This window comes from Staurois parvus, unplaced genomic scaffold (genome assembly GCF_062004578.1).
Source record: "Staurois parvus isolate SC_StPar_1 unplaced genomic scaffold, SC_StPar_1.0 ptg002361l, whole genome shotgun sequence".
Classification (NCBI taxonomy): Eukaryota; Metazoa; Chordata; class Amphibia; order Anura; family Ranidae; genus Staurois; species Staurois parvus.
Window position 1 is genome coordinate 471 of NW_028320157.1, and position 18,228 is coordinate 18,698.

The window sequence follows — 18,228 nt, forward strand, 5'->3', positions numbered from 1 at the left end:
CTCTTCTCCTCCCCCCCCCATCTCTCTTCTCCTCCCCCCCCATCTCTCTTCTCCTCCCCCCCCCATCTCTCTTCTCCTCCACCCCCCATCTCTCTTCTCTCTCCCCCCCCCCATCTCTCTTCTCTCTCCCCCCCCCCATCTCTCTTCTCTCTCCCCCCTCCCCATCTCTCTTCTCTCTCTTGACACTAGTGGCGAAACTACCAGGTTTGCAAAGGCCGCTCTTGCGACCAGATCCTTGCGTTCCACCACCAGGCTCTGAGGAAAGGGTCCCTGGGCTTTGGGCTACTCAGTCCAAAGTGCCCGGGCTTATTTTTTGTCCCAGTCCTGGCCTGGCCATGACCAATAAAGGGCACAACGTCTATCAGGATCTCGAGGTTCTACTCGTTTTACTAGGAGGTGCAGTATGTGAGTCTTCTCTGAGGTGCTGGATGTTTAACTATATTGGTGAAAGCTTGATGTAGACTAGACTCTTTGAGTGGCTTCAGGGTCTAACAGGTTGTGCAGCACCCATCTAATGCGTATAGGCAAACCAGATATCTATAGTTCGTGGTATAGACCGGGCCTCTCCAGCTGGTTCACAGTCTCTGACCGTCTGCTGTATCCCGTCCGCAGTCTCTGACCGTCTGCTGTATCCTGTCCGCAGCCTCTGACCGTCTGCTGTATCCTGTCCGCAGCCTCTGACCGTCTGCTGTATCCTGTCCGCAGTCTCTGACCGTCTGCTGTATCCTGTCCGCAGTCTCTGACCGTCTGCTGTATCCTGTCCGCAGTCTCTGACCGTCTGCTGTATCCTGTCCGCAGCCTCTGACCGTCTGCTGTATCCTGTCCGCAGCCTCTGACCGGCTGCTGTATTCTGTCCGCAGCCTCTGACCGGCTGCTGTATCCTGTCCGCAGCCTCTGACCGTCTCCTGTCCGCAGTCTCTTGCCCGTCTGCTGTATCCTGTCCGCAGTCTCTGACCGTCTGCTGTATCCTGTCCGCAGTCTCTTGACCGTCTGCTGTATCCTGTCCGCAGTCTCTTGACCGTCTGCTGTATCCTGTCCGCAGTCTCTTGACCGTCTGCTGTATCCTGTCCTCAGTCTCTTGACCGTCTGCTGTATCCTGTCCGCAGTCTCTTGACCGTCTGCTGTATCCTGTCCGCAGTCTCTTGACCGTCTGCTGTATCCTGTCCGCAGTCTCTTGACCGTCTGCTGTATCCTGTCCGCAGTCTCTTGACCGTCTGCTGTATCCTGTCCGCAGTCTCTTGACCGTCTGCTGTATCCTGTCCGCAGTCTCTTGACCGTCTGCTGTATCCTGTCCGCAGTCTCTTGACCGTCTGCTGTATCCTGTCCGCAGTCTCTTGACCGTCTGCTGTATCCTGTCCGCAGTCTCTTGACCGTCTGCTGTATCCTGTCCGCAGTCTCTTGACCGTCTGCTGTATCCTGTCCGCAGTCTCTTGACCGTCTGCTGTATCCTGTCCGCAGTCTCTTGACCGTCTGCTGTATCCTGTCCGCAGTCTCTTGACCGTCTGCTGTATCCTGTCCGCAGTCTCTTGACCGTCTGCTGTATCCTGTCCGCAGTCTCTTGACCGTCTGCTGTATCCTGTCCGCAGTCTCTTGACCGTCTGCTGTATCCTGTCCGCAGTCTCTTGACCGTCTGCTGTATCCTGTCCGCAGTCTCTTGACTGTCTCCTTTAGTATGTCAGCAGTCTCTGACCGTCTCTTGTCCGCCGTCCCTGATCATATCCTGTCCACCGTCTCCGACCATCTCCTATAGTATGTCAGCAGACGCTGATCATCTCCTGTATCATGTCTACAATCTCGGACCATCCCCTGTATCCTGTCCATAGTCTCTGACTATCTCCTTTAGTATGTCAGCAGTCTCTGACCGTCTCCTGTATCCTGTCCGCCGTCTTGCCTAGGGCAGCACAAAACCAAAATACACCACTGGGTCCAGGTAGGGCTAGTAAAGATAGCAGGCACTCGGTGGCGGGGTATAGGGAGGTGTAGTTAGTAGGATAGCAGACACTCAGCCGCAGGGTACAGGAAGGTGTAGTTAGTAGGATAGCAGACATTCAGCGGCAGGGTACAGGAAGGTGTAGTTAGTAGGATAGCAGACATTCAGCGGCAGGGTACAGGGAGGTGTAGTTAGTAGGATAGCAGACACTCAGCCGCAGGGTACAGGGAGGTGTAGTTAGTAGGATAGCAGGCAGACAGCAGTGTGAGGATGACCCGGGCAGAATGCAGGAAGCTGGAATGTAAGGTAGTCAGACTGGCAGAGCTCTATGACTGGGGAAGGAGGAGGATGGGCACTAGGTATGGTTCGGTCACAGCTCTCCCCGCCCCCAACTCCCTCACCTCTGGAGTCAGCACACAAAGGATGACTGCTTGGGGGGGTGGGGGGTGGTATGGGGTCACACAGGGCAATTAAAACTGGGGGGGGGGGTATGGGGTCACACAGGGCGATCGAAACTGGTGGGGGGATGGGGTGACATGGAGGTTCTGTGTGCGCAGCTGCCTCTGCTGGAGCTCTGCCCCCTTTTCATGCAGGGGCGTGGCTTACCCTGTTCCCAGAAGTGCTGTGAGGGCGGGAGGTTACCAGACCGGGGACATGCTGTGCTTCTCTCCCGGAGGATAGAGCCTTGGCCAGAGAGATGAGCTCCGTCTTCAGGGGGTGAGGAGGAGCCCGGGACTCGGCGGGGGGACTGCAAGTCTCAGCATGGACCTCCTGTGGACTTCCGGGACAACTTAAGAGACACAAGGGGGCCAGACTGACAGGGAGGCTGGGCTGCTGTTACAGAGACCCCCCTCCCTCCACAGTGGCAGGAAGGGGTAGTTAGTAGGATAGCAGGGTACAGGGAGGGTAGTTAGTAGGATAGCAGGCACACAGTGGTGGGGTATAGGGAGGGGTAGTTAGGATAGCGTTCACTCAGTGGCAGGGTGGGGTAGTTAGTAGGATAGCAGCATTCAGTGGCAAGATACAGGGAGGGGTAGTTAGTTGAATAGCAGGGTAAAGGGAGGGATAGTTAGTAGGATAGCAGGCTACAGGAAGGTGTAGTTAGTAGGATAGCAGGCAGACAGCAGTGTGAGGATGAACCGGGCTGGAAGCTGGAATGTAAGGTAGACAGACTGGCAGAGCTCTATGATTGGGGGATGGGCATTAGGTAAGGTTCGGTCACAGCTCTCCCCGTCCCCAACTCCCTCACCTCTGGAGTCAGCACACAAAGAATGATTGGTTGGGGGACTTGACTTGGGGGGATGGGAACACACAGAGTGATCGGAACTGCCAGAGGGGGTGCAGATACTGGAACTGATCCTCCCGTGGCTCCCTGCAGCAACTAAAAGCTGTCTGGAGGAGGAGCTGCTCGCTGTGCTGCAGGCCAAGACACAGTGGAATCGGTTTCAGTGATAAGGCAGTACAGCCAGCCCTCCTGTCAGGTGGCGGGGCCCCCTGTTGAGCTGGTCAGGCCCGATACAGGAGGGCCGGCTCTACCATTTTATCAGCAGCCCTGGAGATCGGAGAGACCGAAGACCAGGGACTTGGAGAGGGGTACTGAGAGAAGAGGGGACAGGGACCGAGAGAGCAGTCCTTTTCTGTTTTTTTTTTTTCCTGTCCCGTCATCTACTTACAGGGGACGATGAACAGTCTGTGCAGATGGCGGAGAGCTGGGGAAATGAAGGCGTGGTACGGGCTGCCTACAAAGGATTTGTTGCCATCAAAATGGCCAGTAAGTTGTGTAGTGGCCTGTATGTAACAAGGGCCTGATACAAGATCCATCTGTGTTGTTCCTGTGACTGTATAATAAAATAATCAATTCTTCCATGATTACCGTCTGTGAAGGTTCTTATTTATCCGGGTTACAGCATGGCTAGTACTAGTATTCATCTGGACTTGTGCAACCGCTCTTACATTTGTAAAATGGCACCTTTGTGCTCCACACAGACATGGGAAGATCCAGGAACAACCCTCTGCACACTGCTATATATCCTTTCCAGCAAACTGCCATAAACATAGACATTTTTAGTTCACACATATTGCGATACATGTTTAAGCTGGCCAACTGCGTCAAACTAAACCTTTCTGGCCAGTCCTACTCTACCAAAAGCAAATGCTACTGTGGACACAATGCCAACATGGGGCAAAAAGACACAAAGTGGGGGGAGAGCTGCTAGGTTAAAACCTGGCTACTGACCTTCAAAGCTGTAGAGGATGTGAGAAGCATGCTTCGCTAGGGCATCCCGCGCTCTTTGGCTGCAGCTCATGGCCGGTCAGTTTGCCATTAATCTGGAACAGATACTGGGCTCGTACCCCATATTCAGGGCTTTGCACTCCTCTGTCTCTGCGGGCCTCCGACATTAGCGTGGAGTTTATCCCATTTCAGGGCCTCTCCCCCATGATTCTGACCATTCCTTCATAATCATGTCTGCCATGACTGGAAAGGAGAAACTTTAGACTTTTTTTGTTTAAGCCTTGGTACATTAAATCATGTTTGGAGAGCGGAGCTACCCCATCCTGAATCTCAAAAGGTCTCATACAGAATAAATGAATCCCCAAAAATGTCAGACTTCCTCTAGAGAGTGCCTAAACTTTGCCACTTTAGTCGCTTCCACATGACCTTCTTCCAGTCCCGAATCTGAGTCAGAAATCTGGGTCACCTATCCCTGGGCTGCATACCCTACACCAGCTGACTCTGCTGAGCCAGAAGCCCCTGGAAGTAGGGAGTATTGCACATGATCAGGCTGACTGGAAGAAGTGGTAGGCCATTTGACATCAGAGATGCCTGAAAGGTGCACTGCACCTGCTCTCTAAAAGGAACTTAGAAACTTTGCATAAGGAGATTCAGCTTCTGCTTTCAAGAAGTTAGAAATACACTGCAGCAAAAGACTTGTTATAATTAGAAGATAATTTAGTGCTCCAGTTAGCACATTTTCTTTTAGAGGTGAACTTATCCTCTTTAGCCTAAGACAAAAAGAGAGGGGAGGAGGGCTCCAAGTTAAAAGCCAGGTCCTTATTAGGTCAGGAGCACCACCCCTGCACCCAGTGCTGCCTATGTCAAAAAAACAAATGTCTAGAAGACTGCTTGAGACACCCCTCAAGGAACCCCAGAAGTACCAACCACCTCCACCAAAAGCACACAGCACATATACTATATTACTAAAACATTTGGGACACCCCTCCAAGTCATTGGATTTAGGTGTTAAAATCACCTCCATGGCCACAGGTGTATAGAATCAAGCACCTAGGCTTGCAGACTGCTTCTACATACATTTGTGAAAGAATGGGTCGCTATCAGGAGATCAGTGAATTCAAGCGTGGTACCGTGATAGGTCACCACCTGTGCAATAAGTCCATCCGTGAAATTTCCTTGTTATTGAATATTCCATGGTCAACTGTGAGTGGTATTATGATAAAGTGGAAGCAAGTGGGAACAGCAACTCAGCCAAGTGGTAGGCCAGGTAAAATGGTAGAGCGGGGTCAGTGCAAGCTGAAGCGCACAGTGTACAGATGTTGCCAACTGTCTGCAGAGTCGATAGCAAAAGACCTCCAAACTTCACGTGGCCTTCAGATTAGCACAGCAACAGTGCATATTGAGCTTCATGGAATGGGCTTCCATGGCCATGTAGCTGCATCCAAGCCTTACATCACCAAGTGCAATGCAAAGCATCGGATGCAGTGGTGTAAAGCATGCCGCCACCAGACTTTAGAGCAGTAGACACATGTTCTATGGAGGACTTTTCACCTTCTCTATCTGAAAATTCGATGGACGTGTCCCGGTTTAGCAGTTGCCAGGAGAACGGTACTTGCTTGACTGCATTATGCCAAGTGTAAAGTTTGGTGGAGGGGGGATTATGGTGTGGTGGTTTTCAGGGGTTGAGCTTGGCTTTAGTTCCAGTGAAAGGAACTCTTAAGGCATCAGCAAACCAAGACATTTTGGACAATTCTATGCTCCCAACTTTGTGGGAACAGTTTGGGGATGGCCCCTTCATGTTCCAACCTGACTGTGTACAAGTTCACAAAGCAAGATCCATAAAATTATGGGGGTGGAGGAATCTCGCTGGCCTGCACAGAGTCCTGATTTCAACCTGATAGAACACCTTTGGGATGAATTAGATTGAAGACTGCAAGCCAGGCCTTCTCGTCTGACATCAGTGTCTGACCTCACAAATGCACTTCTGGAAGAATGGTCAAACCTTCCCATAGACCAGGGGTGGGCAAACTTTTTGACTTGAGGGCCGCAATGGGTTCATATATTGGACCCGGGGGCCGGACCAAGAGTAGATGAATGATGTGTATGTGTCATCCATAGTAAGTATAGTAATATTCCCCCATAGTAAGCATAGTAATTAATCTGCCATATAGTAATTCATCCCCCATAGTAATTAATCCCCCATATAGTAATTCATCCCCCCCATAGTAATTCATCCCCCATATAGTAATTCATCCCCCATAGTAATTCATCCCCCAAATAGTAATTCATCCCCCATATTAAGTCCCCAAGTCCCCCCTGTGTCAATTCACTTACCTTTGCTCCGCGCGTTCCTCTCGCCGTTCCGGTGTAGCATGAAAATCTGTCTCCTATGAGGATCTGTCCCCCTCGACGTATCTGCGCATGTGCCAGTTTCAGGCATTAGCAGCCGATCGGCGATCTCCGGCACATGTGCAGATACGTCAAGGGGGACAGATCCTCATAGGAGACGGATTTTCATGCTACACCGGTCTTCAAGGCGGACTGTGAGAGGAGCCTAGCTCCGCGGGCCGAATTAAAAGGTCCGCGGGCCGTAGTTTGCCCATTGCTGCCATAGACACTCCTAAACTTTATGGATAGCCTTCCCAGAAGAGTTGAAGCTGTTATAGCTGCAAAGGGTGGGCCAACTCAGTACTGAACCCTACGAACTAAGACTGGGATGCCAGTGTGCGTGTAAAGGCAGGTGTCCCAATACTTTTGGTAATATACTGTATATAGCCTGCTTTTCTACCGGTTTTATAGCAGGAGCCTAGGAGGAAGCCTCCATGATGTCCCCTGCATTCTTTAGCACCCAGCACCCTTTGGCCCATGCTGTCGGCGTCCAGCAATAAGCATCAGCCCTGCCCTTTCTCTTACGCCTCTGAGGCCGAAACCAGAAGCCTCTGGTGCAGAGAGGACATCACATCCCCCAGAATCATGACACCCAGCATCTTCCAGGCTAGCTGCGTCACATCCGGCCTCCAGGAAGGCACTGCCTGACCTAAACGCGCCAAGGATGGATGCCATTCTAACCAGCTCCTTCACTGGCACTGGAAAGAGGTAGAAGCGGGTACATTCCTACACCGATGCAGAGGGGACTTGAGGCCAAAAAGTAAAGAACTGCAGGTGAGGGCACATTTCCTGGGCAGCCCTTGAGACATGGCTTGCTGCTTAAAAAGCAGTTCTTCTAGTCAACATGCTTTTTCCAGACAGAGTAAACACAAAATGGCCATGTTCCTGTAGGACCATCTTAAGAAGCTTGAAGCAATGTGTTTCCTGTCCTGGTTGAAGGAGCTCAATTGTTCAAGGTCTGTCCTGGAAGACAACCGGGGGGGGGGGAAATTTATATACATTTCATTTGTGTACAGTGTTGCATGACCAAGAAATTGCTAGTTAAAGCTGCAGTGCTGAAAAGCAAAAAAGTGCCATGATCATGAAGGGGTTAAAACCTTCTGGAGATCAAGTGGTTAAAGTCTAATTTGGCCAGGTTTGGAGCCTCTCTGTTGGTCTGTTATTATAAAGACTTCAGGTTGATTTGTATTTTTATATAAAAGTTTTTTTTTCCCCCAATGATATCCCCAGTTCCCATTCACATGGAATCTGTATACAGCATTGTTCAATTAAAAAAAATGCAGTTCCAAAGCCACCCATTTACAAATACCACAAATGCATAACAGTTCATAAGGAAAAAACTATTACTGCAAACTTGAGAAAGTACTTTAATTAGTTTTAAAATTAAGTTTTAATTTTACATTTTAGATCTAAAAGAGAACACATGCAGCAAGTGAATATTAAGAATTCTGCTGGAACCAACTGTTTAAATTATATGTACAGAGAGGATTACTATCAAAACTAGTAACCTTCAGTGAGGCTATTTACAGAATTTACAAAAAAGAAAAAAAGGACAAAGTGTATCAGTACAACAAAGGCAACATGAAAATTAGCATACTGTGGTATTCTGAGACTTGTATCGAATAAAGCTTTCAGAAGCAAAAAGCTACCAAAAATACTCTTTCCAGTCCACAAGAAAACATGTCACCAAAGTAAATTTACAATATTAGGTACATAAGCAGAATACCAAGGTGAACATTTAAAAATAGCATTGTACACTACAATTTCATAAAACTGAAGGGAAGAAACAAATTAACATACTGCCCACAAGTTTCACCTTTGAACCTTGAAAACTTCAGGTGACATCTGGCTGGTTGCTTTGGGCATGCAAATTAATATCTTTTCTTTCACGTCCAGATAATCCTCTCCCAAAGGGTGACCAATCACAGAGCTACCAGGGATATAGAAATGTCAGCATTGTGTCCTGGAACTGCTCTATACAATAAAGACTTGTTTTACATAACACTTTCATTCTTTGTCTTAAACCTACAATAATGAATCAATATGTTTAAACATCTAGTTGAAGCAGTGTATAGAGTGGTACAACTCAAAGAGGAACAAAACATGATGGATCTCTTACAAATGTAGGCAGTCTTTGTATTAAAAATGCTTCATCAGAAGGAAGTAAAAGCGTCCTGATAAATGGCAATTTCACAGGACACGTGGAGCTGAACTAAACAGAGCTGTCGTGAGGTGGTGAACTCCATCGTGACTGCAGATGCCGAAGAATGCTGTTCGATATCGTCCCAAGTTTTTCCTGCATTTCAAAAAGCTGGCTTCCAGAATATTTTCCAAGCTCCTCTGTAGTCACCAACAAAGAAAGTGTACTAATCTGTGCAGCAAGGTCTAGGGTGGCTGCAGATTCCACAGGTGCTGTGGCAGATGCTTCAGGCAGGTCTGTAAAGCAAGCAAGGATTAGTTATGGTGAAGTAACTGAAAAAAAAAACTCATGAAATACGCCAATACTCTAGGGGTCACCATACATGTTACAATCTGACTGCAATACATCAAAACATAATAGGAGAACCTTCCTAAACATTCCAGTCAGTTTGTATTCAATCAAGCCCTTGCATTACATAATTGGTAGATCCAAAAGAAGACTACAATAAGATATTGGCAGAAAGTCAGTGCAAAAAATGCCCATCAGTAGTTTGATTTGCAGAGACACCCAATGTGGTTGTTCAAAGGATAGGCAGGAGTCGTCTGCTTTAGTAGAACATCCAATTACTTTATTTCACCAAATACATTTTTTTATTATTATTATGAACTACCACATCGGACACCTCAGCCAATCGAACTACCGAGAGCCTTTTATGTGCTGGCTCTTCCTATCAATGCGTTCACCCACCTGAGAACCCCCACAGAACGGGAATGTCCGAGGCATAGACCGTGTCCACACTGTGCACTAGGAATGCTGGACACACAGAAATCACATGGTGCTTTGACACCACTTTCCTTAAAGCAACACACTTTTTGTGCGGCTGCGGGAACGTGTGCGATTTACACACACAGTCCTATGGAAATCTATGGAAAGAACTAAAGATCAGAGTTCACAGAAGAGGCCCACAGAACCTTCAGGATTAGAAGCCCGTTTGTGTGGAAGAATGGGCCAAAAATCACACCTGAGCAATGCAATGCGACTAGTTTCTCCATATAGGAGGCATCTTGAAGCTGTCATTACCAACAAGGATTTTGGATGAAGTATTTTTTTTTTTTTGTATGCACGGATTATTACTGACATGTGGTGAAAACGCAGTTATTTACCTGTTAACTGTATTTCCAGGAATCTTCTAGGACAGCTTCACTTGAGAGATAGGGCTCCTCCCAGGAAACACCCGCTCCACCTTTTCCCCTTTATAAGTATCCTCTCTCCCAGTGGGCCCTCAGTATAAGAATATGACCGAAGGCCTAGGAGAAAGCATAAAATAAAAACGGTAATAGAGACAACCCATCACAGGTTCATAACATACCTAGACATCAGTACATAATCACACAGCAATCGGGAGGGAGTTATGCTGTCCTAGAAGATTCCTGGAAATACAGTTAATAGGTAAATAACTGCGTTTTCCCGTGTCATCTTCTAGGACAGCTTCACTTGAGAGGAGTTGAATAGAAATACATACATTAGGGAGGGCCCCTTGCTTGTAGGACCTTCCTGCCGAACGCCTGGTCATTGCTGCCAATCAGATCCAATCTGTAGTGCTTAGCAAAGGTGGTGAAACTGGACCACGTTGCGGCTCTGCAGATCTGTACGGGGGAGGCCCCTGCCTTTTCCGCCCAGGAGGCCGCGGTGGCCCTTGTCGAGTGTGCTTTTGGGCCGGCCGGCGGTGACAGGGCCGCAGTTCTATAACCTTCTGAGATTGCCTCCCTTATCCACCTTGCGATGGTGCCTTTGGAGGCACTGTCCCCCTTCTTTGGACCCTGGAATAGGATGAAAAGACGGGACGAACGTCTCCATGCATCTGTGCAGAGGATGACAGGACCGTGCAGTATGGTTCGATCACTGATAGAGCCTGCAATTCGCTGACTCTGCGGGCGGAAACTAATGCTATAAGGAGGGTAGTTTTCAGAGTTAGAAATCTGAGGGAACATTCCTCCAGCGGTTCGAAAGGCCCTTGCTGAAAGATCTTCAGGACCGTGCCCAGGTCCCATGGTACTTCGATGTGGACGGGGCTCGGCGCCTGGAGATAGCCCTCAGGAACCTGATTATCAACGGGTCTACCGCCAACCTCAACTCCAGAAAGCTTGACAAAGCCGCTACCTGCACTTTAAGGGTATTAGCGGCCAGATTCTTATCCGCCCCGGCTTGGAGGAATTCAAGCACTGTATGCAAGATGAGAGCCCCGGGTTCCTCGTTCCTGTCCTTCCAGGCGGAAAATTTCTTCCAGACTTTATCATATATGGCGTTTGTTGATTTCTTCCTTCCGTCCAAGATGGTGGCGACCACTCTTTCAGACAGTCCCTTCTCCACTAGCCTGTCCCGTTCAGAAGCCACGCTGCTAGGGACAGCCTTTCTGGGTGAGGATGTAGCACTCCCCCTTGGGCAAGTAAATCGTGTGAAGGTGTATCATCCATTGGTCTGTTAAGCTTAGTTCCCTCAGCCGGGAGAACCATGATCTTTTGGGCCAAAATGGTGCAATCAGGATGACCGTGGCTTGAGATGACTGGATCTTCTGTACCACCTTTGGTAATAATCTGAACGGAGGAAAGGCATAGAGGAGGTTTCCTTCCCAATGCTGGGCTAGCGCGTCTATCCCTGCACTCCTGGGGTCCTTCTGCAGGCAGAAGTATCTCTCCAGCTTCACATTTTGGCTGTTGGCGAAGAGATCCATAGAGGGGGTGCCCCATCTGGCGCATATTTGATTGAATGCTGGACAGCTGAGGCACCATTCTGTCTGGGTGACCTCTTTCCGACTCAACTGGTCCGCCAACTGGTTCAGATTCCCTTTTAGATGCACCGCAGTGATGGACTCTAGGTTCCTCTCTGCCCAGGTCAGGAGGGTTCCTGCCAATTCCATCAGCCTCGGGGACCTCGTGCCCCCCTGCCTGTTCAAGTATGCTACTGCCGTTGTGTTGTTGGATAGAATCTGGACTTCTCTCCCCTCTATCCTCTCCTGAAAAGCCGTAAGCGCTTTGAAGATTGCCGACAGCTCCTTGTAGTTCGATGATTTCCTTGAATTTTCTGCATCCCATCTGCCCTGGGCTAGGCAGTCTCCCATATGAGCACCCCACACCTGGTCATGCTTGCATCCGTGGTGATCCTCACTGGGCTGGCTTGCTTCCATTTCCTTCCCGCCTCCAAGGTGTGGATGTTCCCCCACCACCTTAGTGATTCCCTCACCTTGTGCGTGAGGCAGATCCTGGAATTCAGACCTGCTTGGCTGCCATCCCAGTGGGAGAGGGTGTGATTCTGTAGTACCCTGGAGTGGAGCTGTGCCCATTGCACCCCTGGCATTGCGGCTGTCATGCTCCCGACTAGCTTCATTGTGGTCCTTACTGTGCAGGTCGACATCCTACGGAAGGCTCTCGTGTCTTGCTGCAGTTTGAGAGCTTTTTCCGTTGTCAGGTATGAGCAAGCATTTGCGTGAGTCCAGGACGTACCCCAAGTACATGATCCTCCTGGAGGGTACTAGCTGTGATTTTTCCTCGTTCATCAACCACCCCAAGCTCTCTAGAAAAGATATCGTGCGTTCGACGTGGGACCCCAGGCCTCTTTCTGTATCTGAAAATAGAAGCAGGTCGTCCAAGTAGGGGATGATATTTATTCCTTCCAGCCTCAAGACTCTTAGGGGTTCCGCCAGGATCTTGGTAAATATCCTTGGAGCTGATGACAGGCCAAAGGGGAGTGCATTGAACTGAAACAGAATCGCTCTTTTTGCGCCTTCCAGCGCAAACCTCAGGAACTTCCTCGATTCCTCCCTTATCGGAACGTGCAGATATGCATCTTTCAAATCTATTGAGGCCATGAATGCTCCTGGCGACAAGAGTTCTTTTACCGTGTATAAGGTCTCCATGCAGAACTTCTTAGTATCATCCTGTAGGTACCGGACGACTTCTTCCTTAGGAAGAAATGGGAGAAGAACCCACTTCCCTTTTCTTCCTCCTCCAGATGGCAAATCACATTCTGCCTGAGCATCCCTTCCAGGAGTTCCACCAATGCATCTGCCTTCTCCCTGTCCCTTGGAAGGGGTGTTGCGAAGAATCTTTGAGGGGGGGGGCCTTAAAAACTCTATTTTGTAACCTCTGCGAATGGCCTCTAGAATGTAAGTGTTCTGGGTGATCTTCAGCCATTGTGTGTGGAAGTGCCCCAGCCTTCCTCCCACCTGGCTTCTCCAGTCACTTGGGCTGGGTCTATTCTGGTTGGGGTTGAAGAGGAAACCTCCCCTGCCCCTTGACTCGTTCCTGCCCCTCCTTGCGCCCCAGCCTGTGCGCTGGCTTTGAAATCGTCGTGTACTGCCTGTTGAAGAGAAACCCCTTTCGTTCTACTTGCCTGCTGAGGACTGGAAAGCTCTTCTTTTTTTATCGGCCGACCTTTCCATGACCGAAGTTAGTTCCGGCCCAAAGAGGAGTTTTCCCTCGAAGGGCAGACCGCAGAGTTTGGACTTAGAGGCAAGGTCCCCCTGCCAAGACTTTAGCCAGATAGCTCTTCTCGCGGAATTTATGAGCGCCGTTGATCTAGCTAAGAATCTGATAGTTTCTGCTGATGCGTCTGCAATAAAAGCCACCGCTTTTTCCAGTACCAGCAGCGACTTCAGGATTTCCTTCGCCGGGGTGCCTTGTTCCAGGTGCGAGCGGAGCTGCCCCAACCATACATCCAAAGTTCTGGAGACACACGTCGTCGCAACTGCTGGCTTGAAATTCACCGTGGACACTTCCCATGCTCTCCTCAGGAATGTATCCGCTTTCCGGTCCATTGGGTCATTCAGGGACCCGCTGTCTTCGAAGGACAGGTCCGTCGCTTTCGAGATTCTAGAAAGGTAGGCATCTGGCTTCGGGCAGATTTCCCACACGGAAGCGTCTTCTTCCTTGAACGGGAATCGCCTCTTAAGGTTCTTGGGAAAGAAAGCCTTTTTCTCCGGCTCTTCCCATTCCCTCCTGATAGTGGACCATAGGGCAGAGTGCACTGGGAATGTGCGGCTGCTCTTTGTAGCCCTGCGTACAGCTGGTCATGGAGAGAGAGGTCCTGCTGTTCCTCCTCCAGATCCAGAGTCTCGTAGATCACTTTCAGAGGCCCTCCGTGTCTTCTGCCTGAAAAAGGAATCTTTGTGCTTTTGGGTCATGATCCTCGACCTCGCCTTCCTCCGAGTCTGAAGTACTTGAAGGTTCGGCTCCCCTTGCGACAGTTACCTGGTCCTGTTTCCTCTTTTTCCCCCCCTGGGCATTGCCTGAAGTGCCCGGTTGGGGCTCGTCCTGGGCCTGTCCCTGCTTCTGCTCCCTAAAGCTCTGAAAAGTCTTGGACATCTCTTGCATCATGTTCTGTAAGAAATCCTTAAAGAGGGACCCAGACTCCTTTTTGATAAGCTTATCTATGCAGTCTTGGCAGAGCTGCTTCCACCAGGAACTCGCCAGCCTCTTTCTGCAAGTGGCGCATTTCTTTTTCAGCTCGCAAGGAGCTTCTCTTTCCCCTCTATCCTCCTCCTGTGGGCCCATCTGAGGACAAGGAGACATAGGTATTCATTAACCGCGGAGGCTCCCCCCCCAGGGATTGCCCCCCCCCGTGCACTCCCCCAACACCCTAAAAAGTCAGCAGTGGGGGGGGGGAGATGAGTGTGGGGGTGCCCAAGGGTCCCAGAGGGGGGAGGGGGGGAAGGGGGAGGGGGTGAGTGGCGGCAAAAGGAGGCCCTTACCTTGCCGCAGGCCTCCCCCGGCCCAGACAGATCTGCCTCCATCCTGCCGCGAACTCCTCCTCAGTGCGGCGGTTTTTCAGGGTTTGGCAGGCTCTGCCCCCTCCCTGGGGTCCCTGCGCGCCGACCTTCCTCTCACGGCCGCAGGTGGAGAAGCGGCCGTGGTGTGGGCTCGTTCCGCGGTCCGCCGCCCATTTCCAACATAGCGGCCGCCGCTCCATGCTTCCTGCGCTGGAAGTGACGTGTTTGCGGCGTCCTGACCCCGACAGCCTCACCCCCTGGCCATGCTGCCGGGATCCTGGAACAGGTAGGACTTACCTCAGCCCCCCCAGGGAAAGGCACCACTGCCCAGGTTGGCGGAGCGGGCTCTACCCCCCTGGAGAGCCCCGCTGGGACCATCCGGGGTCTGTCACCCCCACCCCGAAGGGTCTGTCCATAGGATGAATAGGATGAGCCTGGCTGAAAACCCCCCCACAAGGCCCCTGCCTTCCTTAGAGAAAGGAGGAAGGGGGGCCTCAGCCGGGGGGCCTCAGCCAGAGGCCCTCAGCCAGAGGCCCTCTGTACCTCGCCAGACAGCCGGGAAAAAATAACAAACCGGGCAGAGCTCCGTCCTGGCCGGAGGAAACACTAATACCGAGGGCCCACTGGGAGAGAGGATACTTATAAAGGGGAAAAGGTGGAGCGGGTGTTTCCTGGGAGGAGCCCTATCTCTCAAGTGAAGCTGTCCTAGAAGATGACTCGGGAAAATTTTATGTCAATAGCACCTTTAGAAATATATTTATCTAGAAAAACGGTGACGTTTTCAATACTTATTTTACCCGCTGTACTATTAAAACCTGTTTTTTTTTTTTCAGGATTTGAGTGCAATGACTACACTTCTGCTTCCCCAGAATACCCTGAGAACACGACAGTGTCGTATGTCACGACAACAGACCCTCTCTGCACTCCAATCCCTGCCCATCAGAGCAGATCACATGCAGACAGTTTGCTCACAAAAACAAGGACACGCCCATGAGACACACCCACTATGCAGAAATGCTGCATTGCCTGCTGGGAAATGTAGTTTCTTCAATTATAGGGCTTATTTGCAAGGTGAAGCACTAGATAACATTAAGGCAGCACAAATGCTGGTCAGACATTTAGATGTCTATTTTCCAATGATTGCTGATGCATGCATGTTACCCTACGCCTGTTAAGACCTTAAAATGTACTATGAATGCAGTTAGCCAGAAATTAAACCTATGACTACCAATCTCAAGTACGATCCCCATTCTTGCATGAGAGATTTTCTGAAAAAATGTATGGGTGTCAACTGTAGGTGAATTCAAATCTAACTGCAGATTTCAGTGAACTTAAGTCATTTGGACCAAGCTGGCATAAACAAATTTACTTCACTTAACAGATGAAGTGGATGTGAGCGCTGTATAGACAGGTATGTCGTCTCAGCCACATACAGCACTGTGTTCCAGCAGCTGTCAAATTGGATTGAGTGCTGCTCAGCCATTCACAGGCGGTTGGGTGCCCTCACAGTCTCCACCTCAGCCTGAGGAACCTTTGTATTCATTCATAGTCCCATAGCCTGAACACAGCAACGCATATGTGGCTGATGCTACATACAGTTTATAGAGGTGCTGCATCTGTTAATGATGTAAACAGTACATTTGGACTAGCTTGGTCCAAACTATTCAAAGTTCACTAAAACCCGGAGATCAGCTTTAATAGCTCATCCCCAATAATCACACATTTTATGTTAAGATAAATCATACACAAAAGGTAAGACTTTTTTCCTTCTCACCTTAAAAACTTCAAAGAGACGAGAGAACTGCTTTCCAACCAAGACATTGAAAACGTTCCCATCTTCTCCACTAAGACGGCTACAAAGAGGACAAATGTCAAATTATTACACACAAACTGATATACATTACCCTAAATATTTTATTGTGGAATATAATGTTCTACTTGGAGGAATATTCACCACTAAATAGTTCTAAAGATCAGAATGGAAGATTATACACCATGGGGTTGTTTTAGCTGAATTTGCTTGCCAAAGAGGTAAAGCACTCTGGCAGCTGTCCGCTCTAGTGTGAATTCAGCCTGAAAGGGTTTTGTTATATCTGCTTGATAAGTGCAAAAAATACCTGTTGATCTTGTTAGAAATCTGGTGAGCTGATAACTTACTGTGCACTCTGCTAACTATTATCTCTAAGGTGTACAGAAGCACTCCCCTCCGGTATGTACAATAAGAGAAGGACAGCATTCTGTAGTCCTGTCTTGTTTCTGCTGATACAAAAGGAAGAGTAGGCATTGTCATCCTACGGCAGTTTTGTTACTGGAGAATCATCAGGGGAAAAAATAAAGGAAGAAAACTAGTGCAGCCACCACATCTAAGGACTAGAAAGCTGCAATATATTCATTTTTATGTGGCTTAGATGCACTTTAAGAATAGGCTGTTCAACTAGAAAAGTTGGTATTGAGTGAAAACAGCTCCCCTTGTTCACTAACATTTATTGGCTAGGTATTCCTTAGTAAATCAATTCCTGCATCCACTGCAATATTCTGCACCGCAACAATCTGGAATGTTTCTAGCTCCAAAATGCAATTGTACTCACTTTGCAATTGCAAGATAAGCATCTGTCTGTTCTGTATGTGAGGTAGATGTGTCTTCCAAGGTTTCTAGTAAAGGCAAGAGTTGAGCGTTTTCAGGATTAGCAGCCATATTCCCAAAAAACTGCAAAGAAATAAGAAGTCACTTAAAATAATCAGCCCAGTGGTTTGCTACAGTAGGAAATAAATTGTGTTTCTATATCTTACAGTTTTTTTGCTTAGTGCAGCAACTATAGATACAAAACGTTACACTTTTTATCTGCTTGAACACCAGACTGTTTCACCCCCTTCCTGCCCAGGCCATTTTTCAGATTTCAGCGCTGTCGTACTTTGAATGACAATTACTCAGTCATGCAACACTGTACCCATATGAAATTTATATCAATCTGTGAGACAGATAGAGCTTTCTTTTGGTGGTATTAAGTCATTTAGTCACAACTGTTTTTTTTTGTTTTGTTTTTTGCACTATATAAAATGGAAAAAAGTTTTGCCATTTCTTCATTTCCGGTCTGTAAAGTTTTGCCAATAATATTTCTTCATAAATGTGGGCCAAAATACATTCTACTACATACAAACTATGGTATATACTGTATATCCATAAAATGATCAATTCTGATGTACTGACTGCCCAACTCATTTCTTGAGGTCCTAAAATGCTAGGACAGTACAAATACCCCCCAAATTACCCTTTTTTTTCATTTTAAATCAGACAGTCCAAGGTATTTAGTAAGAGGCATAGTAACATTTTTGAAGTTGTAATTGTTCAGAAAATGAAAGAAAAAAACACAAACAAAAAAAACATTTCCCCAAGTTGTCATTTTAAAAAGTTTTTTCACATAAGCAGCATGGGCACACTTACAATTACACCTCAACACATTCTGCTTCTCCTCCTTAGTATGGGGATAGCACATGCATGAGACGTTTTCACAATTTACCCACATGGGGGGGGGGGGGGGGCAAAATCAAAGTAGAACCTTCAAGCTTTATAAGGGTGTAAATTAGGAATCTCATTTCCTCACTACCTCTCTCATTTATGTAGGCCCTGGAGAACAAGGACAGCAGAAACGCCCAAACGAATAGGACTGCCTGCATGGGGATGCACAGAACTCCTGCTCCCAATCTGACATCCTTGCAGGTGTACAGCCCCAAATGCAGACAGTGATTTAAACTGGGGGGGTGGGGGAATGCTA

General features: G+C 48.6%; 1 long non-coding RNA gene across 2 annotated transcripts; it reads right to left on the reverse strand.

Moving 5' to 3' along the window:
* Positions 1-7,905: 7,905 nt before the first annotated feature.
* Positions 7,906-17,481, reverse strand: LOC149431182 (uncharacterized). Of its 2 annotated transcripts, none has more exons than XR_016309364.1 (2): positions 16,230-17,481; positions 7,906-8,987 (listed from the first exon to the last, which is right to left on the reverse strand). It is a non-coding gene; the product is annotated as an uncharacterized LOC149431182 (long non-coding RNA). The 2 variants fall into 2 exon arrangements; XR_016309363.1 differs by lacking the exon at positions 16,230-17,481 and adding an exon at positions 9,855-9,994.
* Positions 17,482-18,228: the final 747 nt, after the last annotated feature.